The following is a 20356-nucleotide window of genomic DNA, read 5'->3' as shown; positions in this document are numbered from 1 at the left end:
TAGTTTTGATGTCATGACTTAAAAGTGGAACTACATTTCTATACATATATGTGCATATATGGGGTGTGTGTATGTGTGTGTACACCTACACACACACACACACACACACACATACATACACACGCTGCTTTGATTATCGTGCCTAAACTACAAGCCAGCAGAAGACAAAGGTCAAACCTTTGTCATGCATGCACTTTATTTCTAATAGTCCAGAAATGAAGCTTTTAGAAATAATAGCAAGTTACACTGTAGCACTCAAAGTTCAGGTAAGCAAGAAGCATCATATGGTGTGGTTTTCAAAAGTCTATTATACTCACAATTTATAACCCCCAGGAGGAACATTAAAATTGTGGGGAAGTAAAGCCATGTTCATAAACATGTCTTTCAACAGATAATTATTTCCCAAACATCTTGAACTGCCTGTTTAAACATGTGGACTATTAAGCTGAAAAAAAACAACTTCAAAGCATAAAATTATTTTTAAAGGCCTTTTAAAGCACTTAGTTTTTGGTTTAAGATTTTTAATGGAATTCTATTAAGACTCAGAAAAACACTGCTTCAACATACAGGAAATTAAAGTGAAAAAATAGTTAAAAGCCTCTAAGCTTATTCTAATAAATGAGGATTTCTAAGACATGTTTGTCACTGTCAAATTAGGAAATCTCACAAATCTGGTTAGCTCAAATGGCTAGGGAGCTATGGTAATTAATGAGGTTCTTGGCTAGTCTGCTCAGTCCTACTGGGCAAATCTAGCATCCCAAACCTGACTAAATGCATGCTGGTGAACGAGTGCTAGCCATGCCCTCCTTGTTCTGATACATCCTATGTACACTGCTGTGGCACCTAATAGCTACAGCTATTGGTAAATGTGCAGAAAATGTATACATGGCCCTGAACTTAACCAGAACACATAATTCTTAACTCCACACAGGGAAGAGTCTTAGGAGGCTGCATGCTTTATTCAGCAAAAGAAGTTCCTTTGTAGTAGCCCCAATTGCCACTTGCAATAAACACTAATAAACAAATATTTCTAGAAAACTATCTGAGGAAGAATAGTTTTGGGAAACCAGAGATTCTCCTTCTCACAGGTACAGGAAGAAGTCCACTTGAAAGTGAATCAATTTAAACTGGGGACTAACATTTCAAAGTAATTAACTCTAATCAAAGTTTTTTTCTTCACTGTCTTGAAAACTTAAACTAAAAGTTATCAAAATTAGTATATTTTAATCTTATTTAGGCCATGAAAGTGAGCTGATTCTTAGAAGAACAAATCAAGTTGATTTTTGGAAGGCATTTTTCCTACAAAATTACATGCTATCACAATTGGACATATTCTTCACTTCAAAGTTTGACCAAGGTTATAAAGAGCGTTATCATTATGAAATTATTCAATTACTTCATCTTAATCTTTTGATATTCAAACAATTCTCCTTTGAAACTCCTATGTAACCAAAGAATAACGCAACAGATGGTGACAGGCAGGGACTGGAGCTAATGTCAATCAACCAACATTGTTTAGGCCCCTATTATGTGCCAGGGATACTGGGGATTCTTACTAAAGTGGCAGTGTTTGACAAGGAACAAATTTTATAAGCGAATAGTTCATTAGTGCATTTTTTATAATAATATGAGTTTTACAAGGAGGCAACTCAGAGAACCAGACAGAACTTCAGTCAGAAAGACCTAAGTTCACAATGTCTACCTCTGACACATACTGGCCATGTGACTCTGGGCAAGTGGTTTACTCTCTCAGGGCTCCCAGGACCACTACCACAGGCAATGGAGAACATCAATGAAGATTTTTAAGTACAGGAGAAATATAACCAGACCTGTGCCTTGGGAAGATTACCCTGGAATCTGTGTGCAAGACAGAGAGATAGAAGAGGATAACCTGGAAGCACTTTAAGAGGATAACAGCAGATCAGGCAAGAGGTGATAAAAGCCTGAACTAAGATAATAGCTATATGAAAAAAAGAAAGATTTTAGAGATGTTGAAATAAAATGAGCAAGATTTGGCAACTAATTTGATTGGGGGGAAGAGGGGAAGAGAAGAATGAGAGGAAGGGAAGAATACAAGACGACTCCTAATTTAGGAATAAAATGACTGGGGCCATAGTGGTATCCTCGGAAACATACGTCAGAAGGAAGTTTGTTGAGTCTGACAGACCTACACAAGATACCCACAGGTTAAACTATAGGAGAATGATGGAATAAGCAGAAATGTTGCAGAATTCTAAAGGGGACTTCTCAGCACTTGCAAAAGCTTTAGAGACCAGAAGGCACTGATTATTATGGTTTACTGCACTTCCAAATTTACAGTTTCCCTTACTCTTGGTATAAGTTTATTGACAGCGCTATTATTTAGAATCATGACTACGAGAATATTTTAGCTAATGAAACAGAGATAGCCTTCCCTTCTCGCCATCAGGGACGTGGCGCACCTGATAAGTCTAGGTGGCGCAGTGAAGAGAGTGCTGGGACTGGAATCAGGAAGACTCATCTTCCTGAGTTGAAATCCGGCCTCAGACTAGCTGTGTGACCCTGGGCAAGTCACACTTAATCTGTCTGCTTAAGTTTCGTCATCTGTAAAATGAGCCGAAGAAGAAATGGCAAACCACTCCAGTATCTTTGCCAAGAAAACTCCAAAAAGAGTCATGACTAGTAGGCTATGACTGAAAAGGACTGAGTGACAAGTAAGCCTAGCATAATACTTTACACACAGTGGGTACTCAAGTGGTCACTAAGGGCCAAGGAAAAGCCTGGCACACGCGCTGGGGTAACTGAAGGAGAGCAGGGGAGTGGGAAGAGGCAGGGCCATACTCCAGTCATTTCTGCATCTTAGGCAAAAGATAAGAAGATTCCTTCAGGGGAGGGAAGAAAGAGAGATCCCAAGACTTGAGGGACGATAAGCAAGAACTCACTCCTATGAATGATACGGCAGCTTCCTATTTTAACTAAGTTAGCTCAAGGGAAGCTTGCTGAGAGAGGGGGAGAGAACCTAACACCTTTCTGCACCTTCCTCTTTCTCCCTTCCATCCTATTTCTACCACCAGCCCTGTCCACACACAAGTGTGACTCCAGACACCTCTCCCTCTTTTCGCCATGATGGGTGGTCAGGACCCACAACAGACAAGCAAAGGCAACGGGAATTAATGCCTACCCCACAACATAAGCTGTGTATGATGGGAGAACACCATCACAACACCTTTGGGAAGGAGAAAGCATAGAATACTGAGGGAAAAGACTAGAAACACTGCTGTGCCCATGATCTCTTCGCCCATTCTCCCTTCTTCTGATCTTCATGAGAGCCTAAACATAAGAGGAAAGGATCAAGGCAGGGTAGAAGTTTATGTGACCTGAATTAGATGTTCCCGACTACCAACCACACTATGGTTAGGAATCAGTGTTCAACTCATCATGCCTGGATAAACAGGATGGAAGTTGCGCAGTCCCAAGCTTGCACCAGACCCCTGGGCCCAGGTATCTAAAGTATCCTCATTGCAGATTTTTCAAGACTTAGCTCCTCTCTCCAGGACCCTGATCCTAATCTTGGCATTAGTGGGAGGTGCCCAAACAAGGGACAAAAGACTCCTGGCTCTGCTTTCCCCATACCTATGTGGAATGCCAGCAATAAGCAGCAATACAGCTGGCATTCACCACAGGAGCTAAAAGTCTTGGCAGTGCTATTCCTACTATTACCCTCCCCCATAGGTATACTGGTAGCTGCTCTATCTAAACTGTTCCCCCCACCCCCGACGCTTGTAAGGAAAAAGGGAGTGTTGAGAGTCAGAATAGAATAATGGCTTTTATGGAGAATCCTTCAAGTTTGACAGTCACTAAATTTGGCAATCTACTTGCCCTGGCTCTCATGGAAGGGGCAACCAGTGGAAAGGTGCTAGTATGAGGTTGCTGTCTAGAAATTTCAGAGTGTTTATAATTCCTGCTTGAAGATGGTACCTTTTTTTTTTAAGACATGAACTGAAATGAAACTCTAGAGGGCATGTACATGTCAGGCCACACAACACCAATCACCATCAGGAATGTGCAAAACAGTAACATACTTCTTGCTCTAATCCACTGCTCATCTTTACCTTGGAAGTCAAGGGAGATGACAGCATCTTAACTGAGGTCTCTTCCTCTAAAGTTAAGCCACTTCTGGCGCTTGCCTACAAGTATTTATTAAGTACCAACTACAGCATCAATACTGTGTTATACGCTGTGTGTAATATAAAATCAGTATGATGTAGTCCCTGCCCACAAGAACCTTTTACTCTATCTAGCTCAGAAGACAAAATTAATGAACATTAAATAAATTAGTAAGCTATAGAAGACCATTTATAAAACTGTTTGATAGTGTAGTACAGAGAATAGAAAGATCACTAAAAGCTAATGTTATGTTAAAGGATGAACAATCCAGGTTAAAAAGGAATATCAGAAACAAAGGCAGAGAGAACGGAATATACAAACGAGGGACAGTGAAGAGAACAGACTGACTAGAGTGGAAAATTGTGAGAGAATACTGACTTCTAAGTAAATGAGGTTGAACAAGTAGGATAAGGACAGATTATGGAAGATCTTAAAAGGCAGGAAGCAAGAATTTTGACAATACAGTACAAACCTGGTAATTAATTAAAGTAGTATTTTAAAAGTAGTATTTTAAAAGGATTATCATACGGAAAAAATTTGAGAGGAGAAAAAAAAATCAGGAAGACTAACTAGATTACTGAAGCAATTTTTTCATACATAGAAATGCCTAAAAATCAAATAAGTATGACACAGTGCATAAAGGTGGCTGCCCTTGGCATCAGATTTGTGTGGGTTCAAGTTCTGCCTTTGATAACACACCAGCTGAGTGACCATGGGCAAGTCACTTGGCACTGAAATAACCGTAAGACTATAAAAATTAGAAAGAAGTTGTTGACGTTTCCATCACTGATAAGTTCACCCATCTGGACTAAAAATGTACAGAATGAAGAGGTTGTGCTGGAAGACTCTCAAGTTCCCTTCCCGTAAGAAAACACGATAATCTTTTATCTGATCAATTAGAATTCAACATTCCCATGTGTTCACTTAGGATATCTCTGGGCTATGACTTTTCACTTTCCTCCAGTACAATTCAAATTTCTTTATCACTTCAAGGTTCACAAAATTCTTTCCTCAAAAAAATAAAAAACAGGAGTTAGTCACCTGAAATATTATTTCATTTTACAGATAAAGAAATAAGCAGAGCAGCAAAGTGACTTGTCCACGGTCATAAATAAAGCTGAAAGTCCTACTCTGCTGACTCACTGGCATGGAAGACAATCCAGGCTTATGTCTGCAGAAAAAAAGTTCTTGAAGGTCCAATATCAATCTGGGGACACTGTGAGTAGTAGGGCACCAAGACAAGCAGGGCATTTTGGTAAATACAGCATAAAATTTAATGTAAACTTCTATTTCAAAACTGTATATAATAGAAGGTCATAGTTTCATATACAATCTTTTCTGGGTTTTTGCATTTTGCAATGTTAATGTTTGCTGATATTTAAGTTTTTAATGCTTTGACTAGAAGACAATTTACAATACAATTTACTGTCCTCAGAGGTCCAGGATAGCTAAATTTTAAAAAAGTCTACCACCAGAAAGTTAGGCAATAAATTGCTTTGGCACAACTCATGAAACTAGCTAGGCAGAGAACAGTTTTAATTTGCATCTGAAGATTTATTCATACAGAAGAAATAATGTTACTTTCTTAAGCATTAAAGATTTCACTTTAGCCTCAAATTGGTTAATGACTTTTCATGAAGAATTTCCTAGCTACTGATAAACTCATATTTGGTCCCAGATAATCTTCCAGTGTTAGTAGTCATCAGCAAGCCTTTCTATCTCCCTTTTTGACATAATACTTTTCTTAACCAACAGTAAGTTACTGAGTACATTACAGCCCATTTTTAGTCATTTAAAAAAAATCAATCTTTTGAGTCTCTAACATTTATATTTCAATGGCTTAATGATTTTACAACTCACACCTTTCTCCTATTCAACTTTCACCTGTATATTCTAATAAATTTTCCACAAAATTTATTTCCTATCCATATTGTGATGGGAGAGATATCCCAAACTCACTCACTTGACTCTCACTCTCTCTCTCAACTTTTACTGCCCCATGCAACTTAGGCTTCAGTCATTTTACAGTCATGTCGGACTCTTTGTGACCCCATTTGGGGTTTTCTTGGCAGAGATACTGAAGTGCTTTGCCACTTCCTCCTCCAGCTCATTTTACAGATGAGGAAACTGAGACAAAGAGGGTTAAGTGACTTGCCCAGGGTCACACAGCTAGTAAGTGTCTGAAGTCAAATTTGAACTCAGGAAGATGAGTCTTCCTGACTCCAGCAGACCTGGCACTCCATCTACTTCGCAACTAGCTGCCCTACAAGTTAGGCTAGGTTTTCCTTAAAAGGTAATAAAGCCATCCTCAAGACTTGATTGGCTCAGAGAAATAAAAGCTAAGTCTAACATCTAATCCTTGTACTGGGGTACGAAAGAGCCAAGAGGAACTCCAGGCACATTCTGATACTTGGATAGAGGACCACAATAGGCAACTCAGAGGCAGGGGAGGAACTTGGGCCAGCTAAATCAACTTGGAGTCCTCAATGCATTTATTTGTTGAAGAGCCTCTTGCCATGGCTAAGTAAATAGCCTTTTGTTAACTGCTGAATGCCCTATGAGTGTCTCAGTTCATTCTAATATCAAACATAAACTACCAAGGAACTAGCCTGTGTCAGGCCCAGCTCAGAATACATGGGTATCAACGCAGTACTTTGGTTGTTTACCTGTTATCTCTCAGCCTCTCTACAGGCCTTTCTCCCATCTTATATCCTAGCTATCTCTTACACTCAAGTCTTCATCGTTACTATGCTACAGCCTAATTTTACCCACCAATCATATTTCTATTGCCTTTTGTACCACCAACAAATTTTGGTTCTTTGGGGAATGTGATGCTATGGCATTCACATTATTACCAGAGCTTAAAAAGACAGATTTTCCATCAGATTTGTCAAAAACGACCATAAAAAAGGAAAATTACACCTTTTAGAGAAGACAGGCTAGGCTCACTGCTTAGTAGACCTGTGAATTAATCATTCATGATTCCAATCATTCTAGAAAGCAATTTGGAACAAGTTTAAAAAATCACTCACCTATAAAACTCTTTGACTCAGTGAAACCACTACTAATCTTAGTACCCTGGAGAGGATTCCCTACCATGTTAGAGAATATCTTGGGATAGCTAGACTTCTATCCCAAAGAAGTCAAAGATAGAAAGAAAAGATCTATATGCCTAAAAATATTTATAGCAGTATTTTTTGTTATAGCAAAGAACTGGGAATTATGGGGGTATCCATTGATTGGGAAAAATCAGTGAACAAACTATGGAATGTGGATGGAATAAGATATTATTGCCACTTGAGAAATTACTAAAGGCATGGATTCAGAGGACCCTGTGAAGACTTGTATGATAAGAAGAGTCAGGGGGAATATGTACAGATTGACAATGATGTCAAGGGAAACTTTGAAAGACAAGCCAGTCATAACACCAGAAGACGGATGATGAAGAAGCTTCCAGAAGAGGGCAGGGAAGGAGAAGGGAGGGAAATATACCAGAAGGAAGTTGAGAGGAGCACACAGACAGGAAGGGCAGTACTGATACTTCGGTGTTAAAGTTTTTGTACGTTAAAAATCCCAAAAGTTGTACAGAGCAGATTCATTGTTCAAAATGCAATCCTCTTTTTCCGTCCTTTGTAATAGGGAAATGTTCAACTTTGCTGATGTCTTTTAAGCTCATGATAAAAAAAAATGTTAAAAGGATGAGTTTTTCTGTTAGGGAATAGCTTGGGACAGTTGGAAGCACTGTACAGATTCCAAAATGTAACTTAATCTACTTTTTTCCTCCAATTCAGCCATGATCCATCCATCTCAAGTGTTTGTCCAAGATAAATGTATGACCTGGCTAACTTAATGGGTTGTTCATCCAATTATATATAATGTGGATAATAGATATTCTTCATCCACTTGAATTTTCTTGTGTTCAGCTAAACTCTCTCCTGTGTTTGCTTATTTAATCAAAGAGACCATTTGGGGGCTTAATACAATCAGTACGCTGTTATCCCTCCTTCCACGTGAACCCTGTGCTAAACATCCTCCAGGGCACATCTTTGGTGTGTTTTATGCCTTAAAATACTGTTAATCAGAGGATTGTCTGAACAGTTTTTTGTTGCTACGCTTAAATCAAAGAATCCTGTACGATCTTAAGATACATATATGGAAAATATGTAGTAGAGCCTTTAAGATGTCAAATGCCTTGCTATAATCAACAAAACCGTAAACCAAGTTTATTGTATTCTCTAAATCCTTCAGTTAAATGTGACCATGAGGTATCTACTCCAAAAAATTTGTAAACACCTGCATTTTCCCTTATACAGGAAATCCCAAAAGTCTTAGTGCAGTTTTAAGTTTTAGTAGTTTTGTTTTTTTATCAAGTGAACAGAGAAAAGCATGAAAAGACATTCACTAAATGATGCAGAGTTAAGAAGAGGAAAACAACAACATAAATAACCCCAAAACAATCAAAAATGAATGTTGCAAAATTATAAAGCACAAGCTTGGCCCCAAAGAGGAAATATGAGAAGACACACCCCCATTCCTTTGAAGAGATAGGGTTCACAGGTGTAGAATATGACACGTCAGTTTTTTTATGTATTAATTTCACTGATTTTTTTCTCTTCTTCCTTTTTCATTTTTTAAAAAAATTCTTTGATATAAGGGATGGTCCTCTGGGAGGAAGAGGGACAGAAATATAGAGGGAATCTAGATGATACAAGAGAAAAGATTTATTAAGGATGCCCTCCATAAGTTTGTAAATTATGCCCATTTGGACTAAGATGAGAAGGTATACAATTGATACCTGTGATTTTTTTTCCTAGAAAAACTGACGAGGAGCTTATAGATTCTCTTTAGAGAAACAAATAAAGGAATTCAATGTTGGTTTCATTGCATGCCGGGGTATTTTCGCCTTTCACAGATCTTAAAAATAGATCCTTCAGTGCTTTCAAAACTGGTGCCTTCAGGATGGATTTCTTATGGCTGCTGCAGTAGTATTTTTCTCATTTTCAGTGTCATTTGTATTTCATAAAGCATACTGCAAACTAAGAGTCCAAATGTGACTATCTCTACTGTCACTGACAAAGAATATTTTGTTATAAAGAAATTTGTCCTATTTTTCCTGTTAGTTGTCCTTTCAGTTTCACATTTAAATGTTACTGTAATGACCTGGCTTAAATGAATCTCACACACAGTTTTTGCAAACTCATTTTTCCCCTCCCCTGCTAAGCTCTGTTTCATGAGACTCCTCAATCTTCCAAGAGGCTCCCCTACACAAAGGGGTCAAAATTAAGTGGAGTATATTTCTGGAGGAATATACTTCAGGGAATCTGAGTGTTAGGAACTCTGGTTTGTCTAAATGAAACACATGAAAAAAGCACTAGAAACATTATGTAAATGAATTTATATTCTAACCTAAAGTCATTGCCTTTAGCTGTACTCTTGCACTTCTTGGCAAATGTATGTTGGCTTCAGTGCAGTTACTGCTTTCTAATGGTTAACCTTCTTTAGGAAAGGTTAATAGTCTTGAGTTGGTGTGTCTTCCTTCATCCATTTCCTATTTTTTGGTGTCGATAGCTTATTTAAATCTTTCATCTTTACCTTTTCTTCTAATTCAATGTTGATTCTGATGTAACAAGATCTTTTCCAGCTCTAAATCTATGATCCTATGAGTCAAGTTATTCTGGCTATACAGACAACAGATTTAGAAATGACTCTCTCAATAATAATTACCCTTTTCCCTGCCTAAGACACAGTACAGGGGTGGGGAACCTGCAGTCTTTAGGCCACATATGGCCCTCTAGTTCCTAAAGTGCTGCCCTTTGACTAAATCCAAACTTCATAGAACAAATCCTTTTATTAAGGGTATTTGGTCTGTGAAGTTTGGATTCAAAGGGCCGCACCTGAGGACCTAGAGGACCACATATGGCCTTGAGGACACAGGTTTCCCACCCTTGAATTACAGTTACTCATTTTGGGAGCTGGGGAAGGAGGTGTGATGTTCACTGCTAGCCACTGTCTAACATCTTTTGACCCTTCTTAAAGGGAACCAACTTTTTCAGTATTTTTCTCAGTAAACTTCAGGGTCAACCTGTGCTCTGAACTCACTGAGCATCAAGGTGTAGAGTTTTCACCAAGGTCTCCACAGAATTTCTTCTTGTGTATCACACAAGAAGACACATTGACACATAAAACGCAATCACCTTTGATAAGTATCTACTAAAGGCAAGGCACTTTGCCAGGTACTAGCTATAAAAGCATATAAAAAAAAATCCCCACCTTCAAGGAGCTTATATGCAATTGAATGGTATTCTTTTTCCTTATCTTCATCATAAGCACTATAATAAAAGAGTCCATGCAAACCAAAGAGCCTATGATGTTTCTTCTTGCCTTTAGAGGCATATAATAAAAACATCTCTATAAACTGCTGTTTTTTGAGAAACTGTACGGCATCTTTCCATTTAGCAGCAACCTCCTTTTATCTTTTGGTTTCATCAGAAGAGAGAATGTCACATAATAAAAGATTTAGAGTCAGAAGGGACCTTGGTTCAAACTCTCTGATTTTACAGATGAAGAAACAGATTCAGAAAGGTTAAGTAACTAGTCCTAGGCAGGGAGCCAACTCGTACCAGCTCTCATTGACTTTTAAATTTTCAGTCTAAACAGAACAACTCAAATTGGCAAACATGACAAATTAGAGTTTGATGTATCGTATTGTCTAGATTTTTAAAACTGACAGAGAAAACCGTTAATAATGCAGATTAAACTTTAAAAATCCTAGCAAAGTGACCTCTATCATAGCACAGGGGATCCTGAGGATGAACGGTATAGGTTTTCTATCCAATTGCACAGTTCAATCGATCAAAAGACATTCTCCACCCACCTGCTTTTTTCCTTTCTGGTTAGACCAAATTTTCTCCAGTGTTCAAGCATCTCAAACTTCATGCTAGTATATAGTGTTTAGTCCACAGTCAACAGAATAATACTACATGGAATAGTGAAGTGACTGTCAAGCTTTCAATTAAAGAAAAGTAAGCTCAAATACCTCCTCTGACATTTAACTAGCTGTTTAACTATTGTGAGCCTCAAGCAACACAAAGATTTTAAGTCAGATACTAACTACAATCCAAATCAGACTGGTATGATATCGAAAAAGCAATTACAACTGAATTACAAAATAATACAGAAAAGATATAGAAATCAATTGTTTTAATCACTTTACAAGCGAAAAATTCTAAACAGTCTAAATTTTAATCAAACTTTTTCTTCTACTTTTTATAGAAGCTCTGTATTTGTAGTGCAGTTCCTAACCTAGTTTTTCCCAAAGCTTATGGCTATCTGTTCAATAAATTATACTGTGAAGCTCTCATGTAAAGGCTATGGCTAGTTTAAGGAAAAAGAGTAAGAATCTTCTCAGTGGACCAAAGTATGAATTTGCTAAAAGGCATCCCAATTTGGTGGTACTTATTCACACTGCAAAAGAACATTTTGCTATATGAAAGGAATCATATCAGAGCATTTTAAGTAGAATGTTCTATTCTTTCATGGACCATGTAAAATTAACTGATAGAAACTAATTTCAATCAATGTTTTAAGGACACATCTATTGTCTAAAAGAAAGTATTTGTGCACTGTCCCACCCTCACATCACTGAAGTCAATGAAAATTAAGGTTTTGAGCATTAATCGCTGGACTCTTAAATGGCTGACCAAATGAAAGGTTCAAAAAAGATGCAGACAATAGAACTGAGCTCTGGTCACAGTCTGCAACTCAACCAATATCTAGAATATGTTGACTATCTGAATCTTTTGCCTACTTGTCCTACCACCGATCAAGCTTAGCCAATTTCACAAGCCTAAAACGTATGAATGATCCAGAGCATTTTATAAAACTAAGATAGCTAAGTTAATCCAAAATTAATATGATATCTACATTTCAACAAAATGTACAGGTGACTGTTAAAAATTCATTTTATGGAAGTCTCATTTTACAAGACACATTTGGGCTTCCCCATCTTCTTCAATGTTCAGGCAAAAATTGGCTATTCCTAGAGATAATCAATTTGCAAACATCTTTCCTAGCTGTGAAAATTTACAATGACCATTAAATCCTTTTAGAATCTGTTTCCATCCCTCCCCGCACCGCCCCCACCCCCAACTTCTTTGCATCCAGTCAAAAACAATGAATGAAAAACATTTACGGTATTAAGCTCTTACTAAGTAACCAGACACTCTAAGTGTTGGGGATGTAAATGTAAAAGTGAAGACACTGGCCTTAGGGAAATTGCATTCTAAGGGTTAAGGACTGTGAGAGGGGGAGACATATAGGAGAATGGAGGGATGTTTTGTTTTGAAAAGTTATAGAGACAGTGAGTGGAGTTTACAGTAACAGTGGCAGAAGTGATGTGATTATGACTGCAGAATTGGAAGGTATAGGGATTGTGCATATTATTACAGCAAAGAAGTCAAGCATGGCAGAAGCCAGGATTGAAAGTAGTAAACAGATAGAAGTAACCATTAATCAGGACAGGGGCCCCAAGGTAGGAGTTCCAAGACGAAAATGTTTGAGTCCTCTAGGACACAGTAACTGGGCATAATTTCTGGTCCTGGTGGCACAACAGCTGGTGAGGAGACTGATGGAGAAACCATGGAGATGGATCAGCCTCAGGGCCTGTGTTCCAAAGCTGAATGCATTACCTGCATGATTTCTGGAGGGCTGGTCCAAAGGATGCTATTCCAGGTGGGGAGAAGGGAAACAACATGTGGGCAAATGGCAAGATAATGCAGGTAAATGTCTAGATATATAATTAAAATTACACATTTGGTCTTTTTCCATACTTATCGATAAAAACATCAAGCAGTTAAGTTCATCTTTGCAACTATAGTCAGACAGGCTAACAAATCAGAGAGATGTAAATTAACTAATTACTGGCTTCTTCCAAGGTGGAAAAAGGTGTAGCTACCAAACATGCCTCATGAATAATAATGGCTACCATCTCTACTTCACCAACAACCAAGTCAAAATCCAATAAAAAGGAACTTAACTAATTTGGAAGTAAATTCATTTTTACTTCTACTTCAGTATGATTCACAGAATTTTAGAGCTGGAAGACGGCTCCGAAACTATCTAGTACAACCCTTACCTGAAAAGGACTCCCAACCAGATAAGATCTGAGAAGAGATTATCCAATCTCTGCCTGAAAACAGTTTTCATCCCAATGACAGAGAACTTAGGGCCTTTTCAACTTCAGTACCAATGGATGGGAAATTTTTCCTTTCATTTTCTTCTTTCCAAGTTCCACACACTCAAAGTTCTGTTGGGGACCAAACAGAATATCTATTCCCTCTTCCATATGACAGATACGTGAAGACAGCTCTCATTCTCCCTATCAACACCCCTTCCTCTGGCTTAAAATCTCCAATTCCTTCATCCTATTTTCTGCTTGTATGGACTCTTTAAGGCCTGTCACAGTATCAGATGGCCTCCTCTGGATGCTCCAGCTTACCAGTATCCTCCCTAAACTGTGGTGCCCAGAACTGAACAATTAAATATGGTCTGACCAGGGCAGTATACAGAGGAACTATCAACTCCTCATTCCTAGAAACCACATCTCTCAGCTTAATTCAAGATCACCTTTTCTTTTTTTTTTTTGGGGGGGGGGGGGCAGGGTGGTGCCGCGGTGGTGGGGAGGCCCACATATCATAATTTTGACATAATTTAGCCCACTAAAACTCCCAAATCTTTTATAAACAAACTGTTGAGATTTTAAGTTCATTATCCTCAATGAACTATACAGTATTAGATTCAGCCCAAAATTCTAGTCAAGAGCTTTTGCAATCTAGTCATCTGAGTGAGCTGGCCTTCTTAGCTTTCTGTGATCTGCAAATTTCGTAAGAGTTTCATCTATGCCATTATCCAAGTCAGTGATTTAGAAAAAAAAAAAAATGATACAGAGCACAAAGCCAAATACACATCCCTGCGGCATTCCCCTGGAGACCTCCTGCCAAGCTTACATCAAACTGTTAATGACTGCTCTGAGTCTAGCCACTCAGCTAGTCGCAAATCCATCTAACTATACTATTATGTAGCCTTCTCTTCTACAAAAGCATGAGATATTTTATCAAGTACTCTACTAAAACTAGATAGCTCTCCCTTATCTGCAAGTTTAATCACCATCAATAAAGGAAACAGGTTAATCTGACAAGGCCTGTTCTTGATGATGCCATGAGCAACGCACTTTAAAATTTTCCCAGAAAGCTAAGTCAAGTTCACCATAGTTTACAGATTCTGTTCTCTTAAAAAAAAAAAAATTTAAAGATTTGCCTTCCAGTCCTGCCTCTCTAATCCTCCACAATCTTTCTGATAAGAGATCCCTAATCACATCGGCCAGTCCTTTCAGTACCTAAGGATGTAATTTACTTGATGCTATATTACTATCTCCTAGTATCAAATGCCTAATAGCCATTTTCCCAAAAGGTCATCCTCCTAATTGAAATAAGAATTTAGCAGCTCTTCTTTCCCCTAACTGTACTTATCCCATCCACCCCTAGCAAAGGTCCTGGTTCCTCTTCCTCCTACATAACTTAAACTTCTTCATTGTCCTTGGCTTTCCTCAACCACCTCACCTCACTTAAAGAACATTCTGAGCTTTATAACTCCTGACACTATTCTTAAAATAAAGTGTCATGCTTTAGTATTCACCTTCTCTTTCTTGCTCTAGCTTCCATCTTCTCTTTTTCTTAAAACTTGAGTTTATATGAATAATCTACATATCCACATCAGTATCTTCAGAATTTCATTTTTGAGAGCTTCACATCTCTCTGCAGGGCTGACTTTCCCTACACAATTTTAGTCTCTAGAATTCTACTTAGCCTTTCTTTGAACCCTCTGAAATTTGCTCTTCCTGTGTCTCTATGGTTTTTAGTTTCTTGCCTAAGAATTTGAAATCTTTCGTAATACTGCCAGAAGAGCCTATAAAACAACATTTGGCTCATGTGAAAAAAATCGGACCCATACATATATAAATATATAATCTCAGTCAGAATCATGAGAACCAAGGTTTAATTTCTAGGATTCTTTCCGAAGAAGGCCTTTAAGTAGGTGATCTCTTCACACATCCTATAGTAAAACGTCCTATAATTTGACATGGTAGCATACATCAGCAGACAATAAACTTGAAGGGAATAGGCAGTAAGGCGCCTTCTTCCCATTTAGGCAACATGCTAAAAACAGATCTTCTGACAAGACAATTCATTTCACAATGACAACCTTCTTTATATTCCCATACTCCCAAAATCTTTCAGGTTTATATGTGTCTCACATATATCAGCTAGCACATTTTGTCAAATTACTGCTCCTGTACTCACAAACACAAGCAACCATGCAGCTCCAACAAGAACTTAGGTAAGTAGTTGGAAAGCCAGAATTTAGGGATGTGATCTTACAAATGAAGTAAGTGGTGATTTTTCTTGCTATCAATGTATTTAATAACAGCACAAAACTGTTCTTCATCACAAAGGCAGCAGCACAATTTCATTTATTTTCAGAATTTAAGATTTTTAAATCAAAGTTTTTACATAAAAGGCTCATTTCCTTAATTAATAAGCCTATGATTTAAGCAACATGGTTCCAAATGGAATTCACTTCCCACAGACTTAAATGTGAATGTAGTACATTTATTCTCCAAGTAACTCCTTAGAAAATTAGTGAAGTCACAGCGGAGCTCTTTCAAAGTGTATGAGCGCTTTCCATTCAATGTCAGCAAAGGTTCAAGTCTTTTTCTTAAATGAAACTCAGTATTTTGAATGCTGAAGCATGATGCCTAAGTTACCAATACCATACCGAAAAGTAAAATTTAGTTTCCTTAGAAATTTATTGGACCACGCAGAGAATAACAAAAAGTAGCCAAATACCAGAATTCACCTGCTCTCAACTAGATCATTTTTTCCCCAAATATTAATAGTATAAAGTGTTGTTAGCCCACCAAACCCCACCATATTAGTCTGGTACCTTCCCTTGTGAAAAAGTATCATCATCACATCTGACTCTAAATCTATCCTGTCCACATAGGACTCCTTTTCTTTTGCAGATTTCCAACCCACTATGTTTAGTGCTTGAGAATGAGAAGGCAGCAAAACTGGATGAGTAAGTGACTTTCGCTTTTAAAATTCAATGAACAGTTTCATTTCTTACTTTTTGATGCTTATGTGGGGCTGAGCTATCAGCAGTTATCAGACTGACTTACAAAAGGAAACAGGTATAAAATGTTAAAAGTGATAAAAAGAACTCAACAATTGTAAAGCAACAACATTTATTAAACATCTCTGCGTAAGGGGTTGTGATGGTATTAATGATACAAAAATGAAAAATGGTTATTCCATCCCTTAATGAACCAGAGACACATGTATTAAATATAATACAAAGTAAGAATGCAGTAAGGATAAAGGAGGATATGGACGAAGAAATCTAGGAAAATGTGAGAAACGGTACTTTTAGCAAAGGAAATGTGAGAGAGAGGCAGCACCTGAGTTGAGCCTTGAATTTAGACAGAAATGTGGAGGGAACGCATGGGAGAGAAAAATAGTCTATATCTATTGAGACTAGGAAACTGTATGTAGTACATTTTGGATAGAATACAAAGAATAGGGTAGAAGAAAAGAAATATAATGAAATAAAGCTGGGAAAATAGGTTCAGAGAGCAATGTGGTGTGGTAGCTGGCCTCAGAGTCGGGAAAACCTGAGTTCCTGACATACAAATACTGTGCTAATCTTGGCAAGTCATTTAACCTCTCAGCGCCCTGGGCAACTCTCTCGTACCATAAATTACAGAGGAGAAGCTGATCTGGAGCTCCTTACGCCTATGAAATAATAGTTCTCATCAATGAGGCTGAAGTCCAGTTTCAAGGACCTGAGAAATTTGTATTTAACCCGATGAGAGCAACTGAATGACCTCAAGCAAAGGTTTCCACCTGTACATTATTTTGGCAACTGGGCAAAGGAGGGATTCTCCAAATGGAGTAGAAAATAAAGGAGACCAAGTAGGAGAACATAACAATTCATACAACAGGTAACAAGGACCTGAATCAGTGTGGTAGCAGTTTAAATGGAGAGTAGGGAACCAGAAATACTCTGAAAGTCGAAATCGCAGGATGCTGAAGACTGAGGGAGAAAAGAGGCAAAGATGGGGTGAAGCGCACTCTCGGGAGAGAGGGCAAACAAGATATATAGTGTCATACACAAGCAACGCACTGGTTTACTGTTCAGTCAAATAGATTTCTTTGTTAATAGGCAGTTTCTACGGGGAGGTGGGGAATGACAGTCATGTAAAGACAGTATCAGTAAAACTAGTTTTTAAAGATGGAGACTGCATTAAACTTTATTCCCTTTCCCATTCCAATCTCTTAGAGAAAGATAACCGCAAGAGCGCACTCATCTACCTGAAAGACTATGTAAGACCAGAAGCTCGGGCTAGCGAGCGCAGTGAGAACCAGCAGGAAAAACACAATTTGGAAAGAAGTCAGAAGAAAAAAATGTGAAGTCTTCACTTAGAAGATCCTAAAACAAAAAACATGAGTACATTAAATAATTATATTACTAATCATAGCTATTCTTAACCATACGGAAGGGGCCCCGCCCGGGTCTCTGTCAGCCGCGCTCAGAGCCCCTCGCAGATACTGCCCCGACGAGCCCGGGGCGGGCACACACAGGCCGGCTCCCACCACTGGTGCGTCTGTCGAGGCCAGTCTGAATTCAGGTCCCGCTGACTGCACGTTCCCTCCCCTGTGCCCCGGCCTTCCATTCCTGAATCCACCAGCAAGGGCCCCTCCAGATCCTCCACCCGCCCGCCTCTAAGAACCGAAGCCGTGCCCCGGGACCCGAAGGGGCGGACGCCGGCACCCAGGTCGGGAGGGCTTCTCAAACACACCGAGGGTTCTAGGTCCCCGTGGGTTCCAGCCTGCCCCCGCCTGCCCCCGCCTGCCCAGGTGCGCTTCCGGATGAAATCCCGACCCCCGAGGTCGGGGGGGCGATGCGCCTTTGTAAATAAAATGGCGTTGCTAATTTTCCGCCTAGAACTGCGATGCCCACCGAACCACACTTCCTCCCGGGGCACGGACCGCGGGCATCCTGGCCGGCGCGTACCCCAGCGTGCCAGCATCGCCGGCTCCGGCTCCGGCTCTGCCGCTCGGCGGGAGATCTAAGCGAGTTCGCAGCCTCGGACCCCGGAGCGCCCTCTTTCCCCCCAAAAGGAGGCACCAGGCACCACTCGCCATCGGCCCGCGGCCCGGAGAAGGAAGTGAAAGGGCAGAAAACCGGGGCAGAGGAGGAGGACCAGGGCGGCCAGCTGGGGGCTCCCCAACAACTTCGGGGGGCACCAACTACTACCCCTCGCTCCGCCGCCGCCCCCTTCCAACCCTCCTTTGCCCCTCCCTCCCCCCAAAATGCAGACGCCCCCACCTGTCAACCTCCTCCCCCGCTTCTTCCGAGAGCCGCCCCCCCCCCACGTTCCCCTCCCCCGCAGACACCAACCCACTACCCACCGGACGGGTGGGACCGGAGGACATGGCGCAGGGTGGGGGATGGGGGATGGGGAACAGGAAAAGGGGGAACTGGAAAGAGGGGAGGGGGAGACAGACACAGACGAGAGGAGAGACGGGGAGGGGGCGCGCGCATGCGCGGGCCCGGGCAACCGCCCGTTCCCTCTTACCGTTGGAAGCGCGACTCCCCCTTCCCCGGCCGCGGCCGCTTGTCCAGGACCCGCCGCGGCAGCTGCCTCAGCCTCAGCCTCAGCCTCAGCACCGCCCCGCACGGCGGCAGCGGCAGGAGGGCCAAGGCTCCGGCTCGGCGGCGGCTGGGTCTCGGGTCTTCTCGCGGGCGGGCGGCGGAGGCGGCGAGGGTGCTGCTGGCCCGGGCGGGTGGGAGCCCCTTGGCGGATTCGCCCCCCCGGGGGGAGAAAAAACGGCGCCGAGAGCCGGGGGAGGGGAAGGGAGGGCGACGGCTGAAGCGGCGAACGCAGCGGCTGAGGCGCGGACCCTCCCTAACGCGAGGGGGGAGGGAAGAGGGAGGGGCCAACCGGGCCGGACGTGACGCAGGAGGGGGCGGGGCCACGGCGAGGCGATCAAAGGAGCCCGACCGGGGGGAGGGGAGAGAGAGCGAGTAGAAGGTGGAGGGAGGGGAGAGAGAGCGAGTCCGCGGGTCGAGATGGGGGAGGAGGAGGCGGAGGAAGCCCAAAATGGGCAGCCCGTCCCGCACCTCACCACCTTGGCACTGCGGGGAATGGAAGCGGAGCCGCGTAGAGCCCGCACTTTGTAGAGCGATTGCTAAAGGCACTTCCTCGGAACAGCGCCGCCAGCTCGGGAGCGCGAGGATTCTTACTGCCAACTTTTACATTTGTGGAAACTGAGACCCGGAGAAGCGAGGTCACGCGGCGTGGGGAGAGTCACCACGCAGACTCAAGGAAGCTCGATCCACAGCTAGGATTTCAAAAAAGGTGGGGGGGGCGCGTCCCACCCCGCCAAGAGTCTGTTTTCACATTTCTGGAGTGCTCCCTCCCAGCCACCCTGTGAAACCCCGCAATTCGGTGTTATTGTCCCCCTCTTACAGATAAACCGAGGCCGAGTGGTCCAGTAGCCCTCCTAGTGTTTCCAGCGCTGGACCTAGAACCCAGGTCTTCCAACACCCAGGCCGGTGCTCTTCCCACGGCGCGTGTCACCAGACACGTACCCACCAAACATTTGCAGGCTTTTTTAAAGTAAAGCGAGGGAGAGAGAGGAAGGAGAAAGGAAAATAGACAAGAGGAAGTGGATCAGAGCGAGCGATGAGAGGGGGTGCTCTTTGTGACCGGGATAAAGCTGCAGGAGCATGGGGAGGGGGATGCGGCGGTGCGCGGTCAGAAGGCGGCAAAGCCCAGCGCCCGCCGTGCAGGAAGGTCCGGATAGGGAGCCGGAGCGAGAAGTCCAGACTCCCGCCGGGCAGTCCCAAGCGAAGCCAGGACAGCTATGTCACGGTCACATCGCGTCCACACCAGGACATCAGAGACACCCCTGCGGTCCCGCCTCCTCTTCCAGACTGACGGCTGCGGTGCGCACGGACCGGGAATAGGAAAGTCAATTTCAGCCGGCATTCCCGCACAGAGCTTTATCAGCGCCGCGGAGGAAGGGCGGGGCCTAACGTGACCTAGCCGTGGCTTGCCTAGCAACCCAGAGTCCTCCCTCTAGTGTCA

The 20356-nt window shown here is 41.7% G+C and overlaps 1 protein-coding gene across 5 annotated transcripts in view; it reads right to left on the bottom strand.

The window, feature by feature from the left end:
* The window catches only part of FAM13B (family with sequence similarity 13 member B), a 97888-nt gene extending 77640 nt beyond the window's left edge, over nt 1-20248 (bottom strand). For 2 of the 5 annotated variants that reach the window (XM_036750662.1, XM_036750660.1), the window contains exon 1: nt 19736-19812. The gene's annotated coding sequence lies outside the window, so the exon portion shown is untranslated. Of the gene's footprint in view, nt 1-17573; nt 17692-18841; nt 19200-19735 lie in introns of those variants that run through there. The other 3 variants (XM_036750656.1, XM_036750659.1, XM_036750657.1) reach the window with 3 other exon arrangements.
* Nucleotides 20249-20356: the final 108 nt, after the last annotated feature.

Source organism: Trichosurus vulpecula, chromosome 3 (genome assembly GCF_011100635.1).
Source record: "Trichosurus vulpecula isolate mTriVul1 chromosome 3, mTriVul1.pri, whole genome shotgun sequence".
Taxonomy (NCBI): domain Eukaryota; kingdom Metazoa; phylum Chordata; class Mammalia; order Diprotodontia; family Phalangeridae; genus Trichosurus; species Trichosurus vulpecula.
The sequence above is the reverse complement of the archived record's forward strand: the minus strand, read 5'-3'. Positions and strand labels throughout refer to the sequence as shown.